Genomic DNA, 15,836 nt, shown 5'->3' with positions numbered 1-15,836 from the left:
GAACAACACTGCTGTAGTGGATAAATGGTGTAGTAGGCTCCTCTGCTGACTTTGACACTGGTCAGGTAGAGGCCTGTGCCACGCTCACTTCCCAACAGCAGAGTCAGTGACATCACCCACAGAAAGACAGCTAACGCTAACACTTCATATGAGCAGTCCTTCATAAGACCTCTATAACTCTGAGATAAAAGTGGTAGCACAACAGCTAATTGCCTACAGTACCTGGAGGAAATGGCCCATTGCCTCACTGTACCCAATTTGGTTTCAGACCTCCACAGAATTGGCAGATCACCTAGATAAAGGAAATGTAGTAGCTGCAGTATTTTTATAATTTAAGGGAGCCTTGGATGTGTGAATGACTAGCCTTACGGTGTGTGTCACTAAATATGTCACGGTTATGTCACTGTTTGCATCGGTGGTGGCATAACACACCGTATGCTTATTTGTGGTCACTGACGTAAGCATTTATGCATGTTTATGTATTTAAATGCACTGTGTATGAAAGGCTTACGCTACTCCTATGAAGGACCACTTACTGAGAAGCAAGCAGAGTGTGCTCAGCATGGAACACACGCTCATGTGCCACGTGTCCGATATGCTTTATTTTATTTTTATGCAAACAGTCTCTTACTTTAACAGCATATAATGCTAATTATATTTCACAGTATTACTGAACATAATTAATCATTATTATTTTTATTTTTATATATCCTTAATTTATCCATGTGAGTCACATTGATATAAATTATTTTTCCATGACAGCAATGGCTGAGGGATTGCAGCATAAACAATCACACAGCATAAAAGCCAATACAGCACAGGACAATACAAACAACAGCTATAAAACAGGAAGAGTCTTAATGAAGCTAATCTGTCTTCAATTAACAGGATCCTATCTGTCATAGGAAGAACTTTTTTTTTTCATTTGTACTAAACTCTTAAAGTCACTAAAAGGATTAAGTATCAAAGACCAGCTTGTTTCTGGCGCATGTTTCAACGCCATGGAGCATAGAAACGAAAAGCTATCTCCCGAATTCAGAGGAAAGGCAAAACGGAGTAAATAACAGCAGGTCATTAGAGCGGAGATTGTAGGTACATGAATTCTGGGTAAAACGTCTGCCAAGATAAACAGGAAGTTCCCCCGGAATTACTTTATAAATAATAGTGTGCCAATGGGTCCGTCTGCAGTGGCTTAATGAGGTCAAGCTATCCTTCTCATACGGATGTCAACAAGGGATTTTTTTCATTAGTGATAACATGCAGGGCACCACAAAAAAGGGTAGCAATGTTGTTGTTGTTTCATTGCTATTTTTTTCTTTGACATGTTTCATTTGACATATTATCAACTTTTTCTTTAGTTTTGATTATGGATTTGCAGTACAGATAGGGGACTCTGGTGCACTGGCAGTCAGAGAATCTGTAATCTAGCAGGAGTGAGGATTTGCTGAAATGAGTGATGGGAGAAATGTGTGTAAGAAGCCCTGCTTGGACCGCAGCTCAACAGATCCTAAGGCCATCCCCTGATTGGTTACCTCAACAGAGCAGCTCACACGCTCACAGGCACATCTCCTGCTAGTCAGACTTGTAAGTCACAAATCACTGATGCACTGATTCTGAGGCAGACAGGTGCACATGCAGACACTTTTTTTTCACCACAAAAAAAGAAAAAAAATACGGGATTGGGAAGATGATAAAAATGAAAGAGCAATCCTGTGTCTCTGCCTTTGAACGCAATGTTACCCATCTTAGAATCGGCTTTCCGTTTGGTTTAATTGTAATTACACTGTCAATGTTTCATAAACCAGTGAAAAACTGCAAAAGGAGCGGTGTGTTTTTTAAATCTAATATGCATTCGTATTTGTAATATGACAAAATGAAAAAGCAGTATGTTTGGGATCATTATCTTGCTGGATTGAAGTGCCATCCAATGAGTTTGGAGGCATTTGATTTAATTTGAGAGAGTGGGCAAGTACCTGGTGCAGCCACACATGCCCAAACCATAAAACCCCAACCACCATGTTTCACAGATGAGGAGGGGTGCTTTGGATCCCCACCCCGGATTTTTGCTCTGCTTTCCCCCAAACTTTGACCATTCACTTTGAATAATCAATTATTTTGGTACACCCCTTAGAAATATGGTATGATAATATGTCTTACCTTATTTCCTTATCTTTCTCTGTTTAATCTATTATAAAAATGATTTCTTCTAAATACAAGATACTAGACACAAAATATAAGCGATAATATATGAAAAAACATTTTAGACATTACTTTTGTAAAGTGCTAGGTGTTATATTTCTTGCTGAAAACTGCCCTGAGGTTCATTGTAGCAGCTTTCAATTTTTGACTGTGATGCAAATCCAATCCCTTTTATGGGCAGCCATTTCACAAGCTTGAAGGAAAATGGATATCTGCACACTGGATTACAGCTCCCAATACTTTATTGACTAAAAAGCAATGTTTCAACCCAACAGGGTCTTCATCGGGCAAAATGCCTGATGAAGACCCTGTTGGGTTGAAACGTTGCTTCTTCCATACACTCAAGAGTCTTTGAACATATGGAGAAATACTTGGAAGTATTGAATTTTGTTATCGTTCACCCATAATATGAAGTTGTGTTCTATGGTTCTAGTTATCCTTTTGAAAGTAGAGGGCAGCATTACAGAGAAACATTTTGAACATAACATAACAACAATAACAGTCAATTCAACCAAAAGATGCTCACCATTTTCCTAACTATATTTTACCTAGTGTTCTGATCACCTACAGGCTAGATAGTATCTAACACCGTATCGAGAGTATTGACTACTCTCTGCATGAAAAAAATTATTCCTAATGTCCATGCAGAATTTACCTTTTGCTACTTTCCATTTATGTCCCCTTGTTCTACTAACAGAACTCAACCAGAAGAATCTCTTGTAGTTCACTTTGTTAATCCCCTTTATGAATTTAAAAGCTTTAATCAAATCACCCCTATGGGCCATATTTACTATGGACTTGCTGTGCTTTTATAGACACTAATGAGACAAATAGCATTTTTTCATATTTACTAAGGGACTGTACCACAGATTTGCACTGGTAAAACGAGAAAAATAAAACATCCATAAAATTTGGGTTAATGCATATGTATTTTATGGTGTTCTGATGGTAGACCGCAAAGATATGGGAGGAGAGAATGGAAATTTATGCATATAACCTGTTGCAGATGATTTATCATGGCTTTTGGCCCTTGCGGCAAAGGTAATTGCATCTGTTTTTTAATGTCTGCAAAAAGCGGGTGTTAACAAGATTAGAATGCTCATTCTTAATAGAAGACATCACCCGCGTGTTAGAGTAGGGTAGACTCCCATAGATGTAACAATTTTATGATTTTGTTCATTCATTCTGAAAATATTGAGCCTGGGACCACAAAATTTTACTCTGAACAGCTTTGACATGTCAGTAGGCATTTCAAATACATTAATAACTTATTTGATTCAGATACAATTAAAATCAAGGTATGCAGCCTGATGTTACATTCATACCACCTAGTCCGTATGATTTTATTAGAGGTGCGGAATAATTGCAACAGCAAATCCAAACACCCTATAATGTGCATACGCAGGATTTTTCAGCACATACCAATGTTAATCAAGGAAATACATTTCCATTGGTAACGTGCAACCAGCCACATCCTCAGATTATGAAGCATGGGGCTTTATTTATTCTGAACACATTTGTAAGGACTGGACACTATTTTTGCATCAACAGCTCAGACTCACATCACATGGACAGACTGATCACATGGACTGAGTACTTCCTGTAGATGCCTGTAGAATTTCAGTTCTTTCCTCTTCACCGTTCTTCTTCTTTTGGCTGCAGGAGCAACATACTCTGCATGGTCTTAAGGCGCAGGCCTAAAGAAAGCTAAGGACTGCCTGTAAAGGAACACGTGTTGTCTCTGTCCGGTAATAGCCATGACCAGTGGTTTACAACTCCAAGTAAACGTGTAGCTATACTGCAAGTAAACTAAATAAACTGCATCCACACAGGATCAGTTTATTTACAAACTTTCCAAGTGGCTTTCGTTCTGCAACATAGCAACAAGTAAACATGTGTAGTCTACATACCTTCCTGCTTGACAGTGAGCCAGCACAGCTTTCCAGGCCAGCAAGAATGAATGAAAACTAGGATGGATATCGGACAACTGTCTACACCACAGAGATCCAGAATGTGTCCAAGCCAGAGTTCCCTTGAACAAGCTAGCAATAAAATTTTGCTTTAAATTTTTTTAATTGGTGTTCACATTTTTATAGGTAGTTTCCATTCTGGGCAGTCTGCACCTCCCTACACTTTTCACACTCTAACTTCCCTGCTCCCCAAGTCCCTAGTTTAAATAATCCCGTGTTACCCTCAGCATATGCTGGCCCAGTGTAGCAGTACCCCTCCATGCCAGTAGTATTTCAGAAAAAACCCACCATGGAGGTTCTGCTCCTAATTTTTCCTGCTAGCTCCACGTATTTGTCCTTCAGAACCTCAAACCTACCCTTACCTATATCATTGGTTCCTATGTGAACCATGCCCACTGGATCCCTCCCCACTCTGGCCAGGAGCTTGTCTGCATGCTCCAGGAGATCTCTTACCATGGCACCAGGCAGGAAACACACCATACAGGATTTGTTTTGATTCCCAACACCCTTTTCTGGAAGGATGTGGCCATGTGGGTGCCTAGTGGCTCATCAGTCTCCCCTTTTACCCTGCTAAATATCACCCTATGTCTGCGTAGTGTAGAGTAAATTATTTCCAAGATGGAGACACCCAGACTATGACTTAAAAATGCTTGAGATGGCTCTGGACAACTAGCAGCAGAAACCAGAGAGGAAAAATAAGGTACTTCTACCTATCTAATGTTAAGCTTTCAATAAGTAACACAAAAGAACTACCAGAGGCTAAATCAATCGAACTAACGTTAACGTGAGTTAAAAGCAGCTATCATAAAAATATTAGTTAAAAGCAGCTCTTTGCATGGGAGCACAGAGAACTTCAGATCTGGGTTCTTGTCCTTGTTTTTTGTACAGCACACCACACAATGACACTATTAACTCTATGGAGCACAACATGTTGTTCCCCCCCCATCCTGAGCATGGCCTTCATGGTATGACACGTTATGCACGTTTTTTTTACAAAAATGACAATTTAATTTTTATGGCAGCTTAAATCGGCTGAAAACAAAGGCTGTTTCATGTACAACACATTTTAGTCTTTTTTCGTACTCAAAAAATAAGAATCGAAACCTGGATTCGATGAGAACCAGATTCGATGAGTAGAATCGGAATGGTACTCAGAATCGATAAAATCTAAGATACCCAACCCTACAAGTGGATAATCAAGGTCCTACCTTTGTTAAACAGGAACACTGCATATAGTTGCATACTGTATATAATCGGTACATAATTAGGATGTGATATAATTATAGATGTGTATATACTGTAGCTCATCATTAACAATGACCTCCAAAGATGGGAGGAGGTGGTGGTGGGGAAAATATCAAAGAAAAATTGATCAAAAACAGTAGTGGCAGCAGTCTGATATTAACCCCTTGACTACAAGGACATAACTGGGCATGTGTATAAAATTAAAGTGAAAAGATTCAGTCCATGATCTTGAGTTTAAAAGAAAAAGTCACTCAGCAATGCAGGCTCAGCCTTTGTGTGCTACAGTGTGTAATCTATACAGTGTGGTCCATAGGTATTTGGATAGTGACACAATTTATGTTGCTTTGGTTGTGTACTCCAGCACATTGGATTTGAAATGAAATGGTATGAGCTTGAAGTGCAGACTGTCAGCTTTAATTTGAAGTTATTTATGTCGATATCATCTGATCCGTGTCTGGTTTACAGCCCTTTAATAGATGGTTCTTCCCATTTCCAGGTATAAAAAGTAACTGGACAGTTGGTTGCTCAGCTGTTTCTTGGCCGACTGTGCATTGTTGCGTCATTAATTATCTGTTTAGATCCAACCACATGCCTGAAAACACATTGGATGGCACTTCACCTTGCAGCAGGACAGTGAGCCCAAACATACTGGTAAAGTAACTAAGGAGTTTTTCCAGGGCATAAATGTTCTTGACTGCTCAATTCAATCACCCAACCTAAATCCAATTTAACATGCGTTTCACTTACTGAAGACAAGACTGAAGGTAAAAAAGAAAACCCTGAATCAAACAAACTGAAGTACAGGCCTGGCAGGGCATCGTCGGGGAAGATACTCAGTATCTGGTGGGTCTGTGGGTCTCAGACTTCATGTAGACATTGAATGCAAAGGATTTTCAACTAAGTACTAAATATTAAAAAGGCTGTAATTCCTACAGGAACCACCAAATGTGGATCGAAATACCCTGATTAGAGCTGACAGTCACTTTAACTTAATATTCATTGCTCAATTTCAAATCCAATGTGCTGGAGTACAGAACTAAAACAACAAAAATTGTATCACTGTCCAAATACTTAAGGACCGCACTGTATATAATACATACTGTAGCATACAAAGGATTGAAAGACCCTGAGTGATTCACTGGATTCGCTGCATTATTGGAGGGTACAAATTCGGCATTTCTCAGTATTGCCTGGGACACATCCCCTGCCAAAGGGTCCGTTATGCCTGTGAATCTCCAGAAGATGATGTAAAACCATATAAAACCAAGCATGTCTATCATAACCACAGACAGAGGTGAAAAATAAAAAATTCTCAAGCCAGACCTCAAAAGATCTGGAAGACAATTACAACCCCGACAGGACACAGGAATTATGGCCTAATTGAAGGCTGTTACGGAGGAAATCGATAACCTGCACCGGCTTCCTTCATTATTGAGTGTGATGCTAAATTTACAAAAGCCTCATTGAAAGGAGTGGGATTATTTGAAATCTGTTTGTCACACTGTCAATGGTGGAAGAACAGCACGATCATGTCCCTGTGATGTCATATGGGAGCGCATTAAGCCAGGAAAATGTGGCTAATGGGTATTTTCTGGGACACTGCTCAGTTTTGAATTTCCAGTATCGGCCAGCATTTCTCAATTTCTCTGGGAATCAATGAAAGATGTTAAGAATTTGAAATGGGCTTCCTCATTCTTATACTTAATCCAATCCAAATTGGCAGTAACCGAAGAGAAGCCTGCATTTAGCTTTTGCTCTGTCCAGTGGTGGAAATAATAGTACTGAAAAGCAATACAAAAAAATGTATAATAAATAAATTATTCAACTGCCTGTAGGAACAATTAGTACATTAACAAGTCATTATTTATTTTATGACATCATAGTTTCACCTATCATTTTAAAGTGACCAGAGGGTAATACAGGACTGTTTATCTACCTTAAAAATCCACTTAGAGAAGTCTACTATATAAAAGGTGGGTTATAATGCACGAAAACCCTCCCTCCTTGGGTGATGCCAATGCAGAATAATGCTTCACCCCCGATGTTGGCGTGGCGTGGTCGATCCAAAACACAGGACGCGTCACTTCCATTATTTCCAGTAAGTACCTTACCTGGGTACAGTTTCGCTGGGAACTCACAGCCAAGAGTGCAAGAATACATTATGCAGTGAACAGGCTGTTCAGCCCATCTAAGCTCATAAGCGGTGTGTATCGAATGCACAAAGTAAGTTCGGTCAGAAAACTCTTGCTGCACCGACCATGGTTGGCCTTAGCCATCAAATACTCATGCATTTCCATAATCAACCAATCACATACACACAACATCATTGAAGTGCCTTTTCAAACCAACAGTCAGATCTGTGCAGTGCTGCTTATTGCCCGCGCTGCTTTGAATGCTCCATTTGCTGCTGCAGAATTGACCTCACCTTCCTTCACCCCAGCTAATACTTGTAGTTTGGTACTGGGTGAATTTCTGGTGTTCCTCCTGTTTAGTGGTGGACTTTTATCATGCTCCCTATCAGAAAGGGTGGTGCATGCTGGTGCGTGCAGTGCAGTACCTAGGGAAGATCCATTCAGCGGCAAACCAAAAAAATGTTCTTACATATTCAATTAAATATTTGATCTAAATACGTGAGTTGTCCTGAGTGAAATTATTTACCTACTGTCTAGACAGTCTGCAGCGAGTCAAGTCCTCCTCGGCAGGCATACCTGAAGTTGGTCAGCAAAAATGCATGCGGCACCAGAAATGGAGAATATAGAAACCATGTTTTTTTTTTTTTTTGGGAAGACACTCATCTTCCCTCATACTGTGCCTCAATGGCAGAGTCAGGTAGAAGTTCCTGTTGCTGTCCTGAAGCACTCCACTTCTTGCCTGTGCAGGTAAGGATCGATGGAAAGCTACAGGAAGCTAGGAAGCTGCTGGGGGGAGTGTACGGGACTGGGGCTGGAGATACCCTGATGCCCTGCACCAGTGAACTTTATGGTTACCGAGGCCCTTAAAGGACACCTCAGCCACAAGGTGTGAAAAGTGAAAGAGGTATTGTGCCTGCCTGCCCTCCTTTCTTGGCTTCTCTATTGCTTGCAGTCTCTTTTGGTTGTTTATTTGTTTTGGAAATGAGTTATTGGCATGTTCTCAAATCTATGTGTTCCCATTCCCCTACGCCCCTCCCTCACAGCTCAACCCCGCTCCACAATCAATCACAGGCTTCCCGTTTTTTTACACCACGCCAAAGAATCAATCCTCTGAGAACCGTGGGGACCCACGTCCTGAGGCTGTGGTGGCAAAACGCCTCTCTCCTTTAAATAAGGGGGGATGGGGGGATGTAAAGTTTTGCAGCCCGTCTCCCTATTCTGATGCAGTCTTGGACAGCTGCCTGGTCCTACACAGGGACGCGCTGAGAACGCACTCTCTGTTCATTAATAACCCCATGACATCACCTAATTTATTCTCCTCCGCAGATGCCTTGACCCAGGCTGAGTTCTGTAGCTTACCTTTTTTTTGACACACTATCCATTTATACAGCTGGATGTTTACTGAGGCAATTCAGGTTAAATACCCAGCTCGAAGACACTGTGAATTACTGTCAGAGGAAGCTGAACATGCACCTTTCTTTTTTTACAAGCCCAGTTCAATGCCCAGTGTGCTGCACCTAATGAATTTCATTAGATTTTCCATCTGCTGCTCAAAAAAGCTTGGATAACCAAATATGAGAGACTAAACTGTCCAAACCATAGCTGTGCTGCCTTTAGCCATGCTGTTCATAAATACTCATAATGAGACAGAGGCCTGTATCATATCAATATGTCCTTTATAGCCATGGATAACAATGTTCAGTCCCAGTTATAGAATTAAGGAAGAGTTTTCCTAACACTAGAAAGGCCAGAGGCCACGGCATCAGGCATTTTGACTTTAAAATTATTAAAATTACTCAAACACCGTAAATGAGGTACCCTCCTCCTTCCATGGATTTTTCTAAATATTTGGGCTTAAAATAACTGTCTTTTTTAAATTCTATAAAATCGACTCAGTGGAGAAACACAGTCTGTTTGGGGCTTTTTTGTTCACTAAACCCATGTCAGACAATAGGCAGCAGGTGTTGGTACCCAGGAGGTGTAAATGTGGCACCCTCTCCTCTGGCACGCTATTCAGCAATTGAATGGCAGACGCTGTGATACGAATTTCTTGATCAAGCACTATCAAAACTAATGCTGCACATATAATCACAAAAAATTCATTCATTACAATTGTGTGATGAAGTTGAAGAAGACTTTAGGGTGGTAATGAAGCAATGAGGATAATTGTGGGCATTGTAGTAACATAAATGATATATTTATAACTCCGCATAGATGATCCCTCAGGTAAACTCTGAAAACACGGTGTCAGGTCAGCAAATGCAGTCGGAGTAAGGCCAAAGACAACTGCGTGAAGTGTAACTGATTTGTGTTTGGTCCCTGCTTGCACAAACCACCAAAGCTGTGCATTCTCTGTGGATTCGATGAGTAAGAGAGATAGTGCACATGTAAAAGCGCGCTCCAAATGGAATGGAGGAATCGGGGGAAGGTAGATGGGTAGCTGACTGGATTCATTATGAAGAAGAAAATTACTTATTTAAAAATATTGCATATTTCTTTGCCTTTCTTAACTTTTTCTATTTTGTGTTTTGTCTTGTTTTTGCACATTTCAGCGCTTTTTTCTTTGTGCCTGTAATATGCCTTGATATGTTTTTCCCTTAGCCTGTATAACTGCTATATATTTTTTAAATATAAATTTTGGAGTTAATTCAGTTGTGTCCTTTGCTGCAAGAAAATAGTTTTGCAATGAATGTTTTCATAATCTTTATGAAATTAGGCTTCTGTGGGTGCAGAAATCGATGCTGTAGTGTTTGGTGGTACAGTAATAGGAAGTAAATGCATGTGACATTTCTAGTGCTAAAGGGGGTGATACAAAGCTCTTCAAAAAATGCATATTAAACTATCATCATTAGCTATAAATTGTCCATATTTACTTAAATGCTGCACCTGCTCTTAGCAAAACATGAGAAGTGAAAAGATAAATATAAAATGTATGATTAATAAGAAAATTAATTGAAAAATAAAACATAAAATAGCAACCCAAGTTATGAAATACTTGAGACACTGGCTGTGATAAAATATTACCTGGAGTTGTGTAGACCTACCTGTTCTTAATCACCAATTCACAGTTCATTTTATGTATCCACTACTGCATCATTAGTTAGTTACTGTTGTTTTAGATCATTAGCTCATTGTTGATATCCTTCGCTTCATGTCTGTGTGTTAATGGCTGTAAACATTCCTGTGCTTTAGAAATGCACGTTGTGCCAATAAAGATATTTCATTTGAATCCTGCAGCAAAGTTTCTCTCCATATTTTGTGTTCTGGCACCTTTCGGCATATGGCTCCTTCAGTTTTGCAGTGCAAATGAGATATAAGCATCAGAATCTTCCACTGCGTCTCTTGTAAAATCAATAGCAAGATGAGCTTTTCATAATGGTAGCAGTGTACACTGCGCTTATGCGCTGCGGCTGTTCTCATTTGAATAATTACTTGTAGTAAATACACCGTTGAATCAATTACTTGGCAGATTTTTTTTCACTACAGTCAGCCAGCAGGAGACTCACCTCTGCCATAACTGTCAGTTGTCCCAGAATACAGCATGAGCGTTCAGGGAAAAAGCTATTTATTTCATTATAAGTTCACTACTGTCAGAATAGTTTGGGTCCACCTGTAAACACCTGTGTCTGGATTTGACAGTTTTGGCAAGGCAAGAAAATTCAAAATAAAATAAATAGGTGAACAAAGAACATAAACCAAAGTTGAGAGTTTGAACAGATTAATGGTACCATGTCAAATACGTTGGAGGAAATTGGTGCTGCCTGCAGTACATTTCCATCTATGAGATGAGATTCCGTCGACTGTTTTAGCCCACAGTGAACAGCCAGAGTTAATTCATGGGAAAGGGACTTTTAAAATTTATAGTGGGGTTAAGCCCATTATTTTAGCTGGGTGATTTTATCCATTTAGCTTGCAAGGGAGACTCTTATTCACATGGCATTGTGGTTTGTATATTTGGTCCTGAATCTCAAGGTACAGTAGACGGTCATGATTTAACATTTATTTTGAGGTTGTTCTCTGTACAGGCAGTGAACACCATCAATTTTATTTCTAAACATAAAGGTTACTATTGTATTTATAACATCATTTACAATTTTGTGCCCCCTTGATTTGCTTATTTACTAATTAGTTCGTGTTCTGAAAAAATACAAAAGCAAGACATTAAAAGTTATATTTCTGCTTTTTATTCATTTATTTAATGTTTTTTTTTCTTATTTCATGTTTTTTTTTTCTTCTTCTTCTTCTGTGGTAATAGAATCTGTTTTCCCCTGTGTATGTTGTAATTCTGGATAACTTCATATTAACTCATACATGCTGTCCAAACATACAGTGCACTTTGTTACTGTTTCCCAGGAGCAGACAGGAGCTTTCTGCATCGTTGGCTCATTACGATTTCTCACCTTTGCCTCTCAGCCAATGTGTAGCATTATAATTGTGTTATTTTTTTCCTTGTGGTTGTTTTTTTATTTTTTTATTTTGTTATGCATCCCTCTCTGAACTTCTGTGGCATTGTACTTCTTAACCAATATTCCATCAATCTGATCCCTAGATAAAAATTGATTAAATGAAATAAAGCAAAGTCTGGAGGGAGATCTTTTGTTCACCTGCCAACAACAATCGCATGGGAGAATAGCCCCCTATTGGCCACTACAGGGTAGACTAGACTGATCCTACACTGGAGAACGCTGAAAAAAAATCACCTTTAAATTCAGAAATGACCAAAAATAACTCATGAATACATGAGGGAATAAGTAATAATTCATACTATGATACTACTATGAATGTGTTATGCAGCACTTGTGGTGGCCTTATGAAGTCATTTTGTATGGTTGTAATGACGGAGAGCCTGGCAAAGAAAATCTGTTTTGCGTTTCAAAATGGAGGCCAATTCCTCAAGAAGCAGGACAAAATCTACTGGCTACAGAGTGCCTGTACTGAGATGCCCTTAAGTCTGATAGGCAGTTATTGACTAAGAGGGAAATTGAACATTAAAAGGCATTAAACAGAGATTATGAATGTCTCAGTGTGAAAGCTCTCACAGTGACAGGTTGTTTGTATGGGCTGAGATCAGAGGATCTGTATCAGGATGCAGTATGTACATGTTTTTTTATTTATTTTTTAAAGCCATTTCAAGAATCAGCAACTGACACCCTCTTTTCTGGAATACAAATGGTATAATAAATAAAGGAGGGTATCTGTGGAGTGAAATCAACATTAAAGGCTGCTTATATAAAACCATTCCGTTTACTGTTCATGACAGTCGCCATTTTTTTGGATGGACTACTTTTTCGACTGACAGTGTATGTGGACAGCAAGGACAAACAAGCAATCAAATTAACTAATTAATTAATTAATAAACAAACTGTTTCTCTAGCAAAGCTGACTCAAAGCAAAGCAACAACAACAGCAACAACAGAAAGGTTGTGGCTGGATTATTTGTGGTCATTATTCCAGACAGGGAGTGGGCGCAGTCAAGCTGGAACAATGCAAGCCATTCAAAAAGCAGGGCTTAAATGCAGAGCTGCCTAATACTCCCATTTGGTCCAGAACAGCTGAATAGAACTGAGATTCATTCGCGCACGCTCGGTCCACTGCGTTCCGTTTCCAATTTTATGATTTCAAATCTGTCAGCAGTTTCTTTTATACATGGAGTCTGAATGGAGACATTATGCTGCCTGTAACACGATTTCCATTCAAAGGACTGTCAATGTTTTAGTGCCTTGTTAGCTGTATGGATATTTCTCATAGGATAACTACTATCGCTCCTGCAGTCTGATTGGCTGAGGACATACATGAAGTTTATAATAGCATACACTTGTCTGTGCGTGTGTAATATAGTCGCAGTTAATGGCATGAAAAAGAGAGGGTACTTTGTAACCAAGGCAACCAGAAAAATATATATTTAAGGCAGCACAACACAGACGATGCTGGACAAAAAAATAAACAAGACAAAGAAATGAGGGAATGGAAGTATGGAAAAATGCTGCTTTTTCATGGCTGCTGGAGGGGTGACTCAGATTTAGTTTGTAATATTAGGTGTGTAAGTTTAATTACGTCTATTCATGAGAGAAAACGTTCCACCTGACGTGAATTATTTGAATAGGTTTACAAATCCTTTCTTCGTCCTTTTATTTTTATTTTTTTTCAGTTAAAGTCAAGCCATTTCTTACTCATTTTATTTGTTTAATTACAAACTTTTCCACTTTAGCACACACACACACACACACACACATTTTAATTGAATATATTTGAGCTCACAGTTAAACATAAAGAAATGGGACCATTTTTTTCAAATATCAGAGATGTTGCAAGATTATGCAAGTATCTCAAAACAGATATTCAGGAATGTAAAGAACATTTGCAATTATTAAACATTCACAAAAGTATGTGTGTGAGTGTGTGTGTGTGTGTGTGTGTGTGTGGCTACTGTATTCTGTTACTGCTTTTGCTGTATTTCAGAAATATATCTGAATAAAGCTTAATTTACACAAGGTCATATTACTATAATTTAGATATGGAGAAAATGATAATGCAAGATTATAACAATTAATAAACTTGAACAAAATGTCAAAAAGTCAAATTGATATTAATTTCAAACAAGCATGCCTCACTGAGCTTCATCCGCAATGACATTCAGACCCGCATTTCACAGTTTGAAGAGCTTCTGATTTATTCCATTTTTTTACTTTTCCTTCAACGTTAAATAGGCCATTCCATATCCTACTTGTTGCCTGATAAAACAAATGTTTTATCTTTAAAGTGCTGAGAAAAGTACAGCCTCTAGAGAAATATTTTACTGCGGGTGGGGGTGGGGTGGGGGTGGAAGTTGGGACAAAATGGAGAATGGCAGGTATTCTTCTGAAAGGCATTGGAAGGACAGAAAAGGGAGAGTGAATTTAATACATTTGAATAAATGCACTGGAGGAACATGACGCAGGTATGAGTACTGTGATCCTAATTCATTACCACTGATATTTAACACCATTTTCTCATAACTGCCATATTTAATTAGAGTAAAATGCTGTGTCTGTGTGTGTGTGCATGTATGCATGTGTCCGTGTGACTGATGTTATCAAATGACTGATCTAGCTGTTCCCAGATGTTTTCTCAGTTTTTATACATATAGAATAATTCTTAGCCTTGAGTAGCCCATGCCCAGTAGTTAAAATAATGGCTGAATGTGGGTCTGTGCAGAGAGGTGTTTATGGAAACTCATGATACTGTAGAATGTTGAGAGGAAAATTGAATGAACACAGTGCCCCAGGAGACTAATAGCATTATGGATCTTGGATCCAGACTCCTCTGATAAAAAGGAACAGAGAATGTTGACTGAGAAAATGATGTGCAGTGTTCCTGTGGGATTATGCCCAATCCCAGAGGACTGCAGCGGCAATATAAGGTGTTTTTTTGGGGGGGCACGGGGGCTAAATCTCACTAACGGCAAAAACACCAAACCCCACAGTAACTGGCTGCTTATGACATAATGTAGTTATAACTGGAAGGAAAACAGGGTATTGTCAAAATCTTGGCATGGAGGGATAGTCTTTCTCTTCCTCATTTGGTGAAACACAGGAAACAGATTAATGTTTATTGCTTTTTGTCTTTGGAAACAACAACAGGGATCAAGAAAAATACTCAGATCTATAGTCATGAGGAAAAAAAATTGTTTTATGGTTGGCAACTTTTTTCCTTATTTATATTATATTTAAATATGAGGGTCAGAGTAAAGCTAAGCTTGCTGCATTCTCTGATTGGTCTTTGTGAGAAAGAAGCTGCAAATTAGACTAAACCTCAAGGCCTTTGGCAACTGATTAAAACAATGTGTACAGCCTGGAGAATAGTATCGATTTGGCCTGTGTGGGCTTCTGAAAAGCTATCCATTAGTGAGCGGTGTGATATTTGAAGATTTGTTTGTTTAAATTACATCATTGGCTGTTCACACAGACAGGAGGAAGGTGCTATGGTCATTATAACACATCTTCAGGCAACTCTTTTATGCATGTTAACGCTTTCCAAAAAATATTATTAAATATAACATTTTTTTTTTAAATCTACAAAAAGTTTTTATACATCAAATGATAACAATTTGTGGCATGTGCCTGTTTTATTGTGGTATTGTGGTAATGGTTAGGAAACTGGACTCAAAGGTTACGGGTTCAATTCCTAGTTGGGGAGCTCCAATTATACCTGTGAGTAACAATGTACTTCAGCTGAACTGCTTTGTATATGGTTTGGAGGTTTAACTCCTTCTGTAAGAGCCTGAAATGACATATCCAATACTATTCTTGAA

This window comes from Anguilla rostrata, chromosome 7 (genome assembly GCF_018555375.3).
Source record: "Anguilla rostrata isolate EN2019 chromosome 7, ASM1855537v3, whole genome shotgun sequence".
In the NCBI taxonomy this organism is placed as follows: domain Eukaryota; kingdom Metazoa; phylum Chordata; class Actinopteri; order Anguilliformes; family Anguillidae; genus Anguilla; species Anguilla rostrata.
Note: the sequence above shows the minus strand (reverse complement) of the source record.